Raw genomic sequence first — 1,215 nt, 5'->3', positions numbered from 1 at the left:
GATAAATTTTTATATTTATTTTTTATTTATTTATTTTTTTGAGACAGAGTCTCACTGTGTTGCCCAGGCTGGAATGCAGTGGCAGGATCCTGGCTCAGTGTAACCTCTGCCTCCCGGGTTCAAGCAATTCTCTGGCTTCAGCCACCCTAGCAGCTGAGATTACAGGCAGGCACCACCAAGCCTGGCTGATTTTTGCATTTTTAGTAGAGACAGGGTTTCACCATGTTGGCCAGGCTGGTCTAAAACTCCTGACCTCAGGAGATCTACCCCCCACTTGGCCTCCCAAAGTGCTAGGATTACAGGCATGAGCCACTGCACCTGACTGAATATTTAAAGTGATGGATATAGTATGTATCCCCATTTGATCATTGTACATTGGGACATGGACTGATCCACTACTGGCTTCCTGCCCTCAAACATCAGACTCCAAGTTTTTCAGCATTGAAAACATACATTGAAAAATCCCATTGTACCCTATAAATATGTATAATTATTATGTGTCAATTATGTATATAAAATTAAATTTAAAAGGAAACTATAGAATTGACAAAGATGAGTGGATATTCACATGTTCTTCCTCTAAATAAAAATATTGGCTTATTACATTATACTAGTCTACAGTTATGCTAAAATATATTTGTTCTAATTGCATTGTATTCATGTCCACTAAAATCTATATAAATCGGATATAGTAATGAGTTTTAGGTTTTACAGGAACTGGAGACTGGACATTCTGTACACTAATGAGTTTATAATCAGAATTTAGCTTTTATGTTAGTTGGCTTAAGTATATTATGATTCATCAATGAAAAACTGTGGGTATAAAGAAACAAACTGCTAGGAATTTTATAAATAACATAAAGTGAAATACAAACATTTTCATTCAATTCTTCTCCAAAACATAGTCCTCATAACATTGCTTGTTTCTGAGGGGTGTAGTGGGTGGAATGTTTTCCTCTGCTTTCTAACATACGTAGCTTTTTAATAACTTATGTGATAAATTTTACTTTTAGTTGGTGTTTCTTTCATCTGCTTTGCAAGTAAACTCTGGTCTTGCTGAGTCCAGCTAGCTCAGATGCGATTTGACCTAGTTCTATATTTTTCAAATATGTTCTAGCACCCCCCTCTCCCACAAAAATAAAACACCATCAAAAGGAAAACACACACACACGTGCGCACACACACAGACAACCGGTTTCATGCAGTCAGGAATGT

This window comes from Rhinopithecus bieti, unplaced genomic scaffold, assembly GCF_001698545.2.
Source record: "Rhinopithecus bieti isolate Rb0 unplaced genomic scaffold, ASM169854v2 scaffold_15572, whole genome shotgun sequence".
Classification (NCBI taxonomy): domain Eukaryota; kingdom Metazoa; phylum Chordata; class Mammalia; order Primates; family Cercopithecidae; genus Rhinopithecus; species Rhinopithecus bieti.
Note: the sequence above shows the minus strand (reverse complement) of the source record.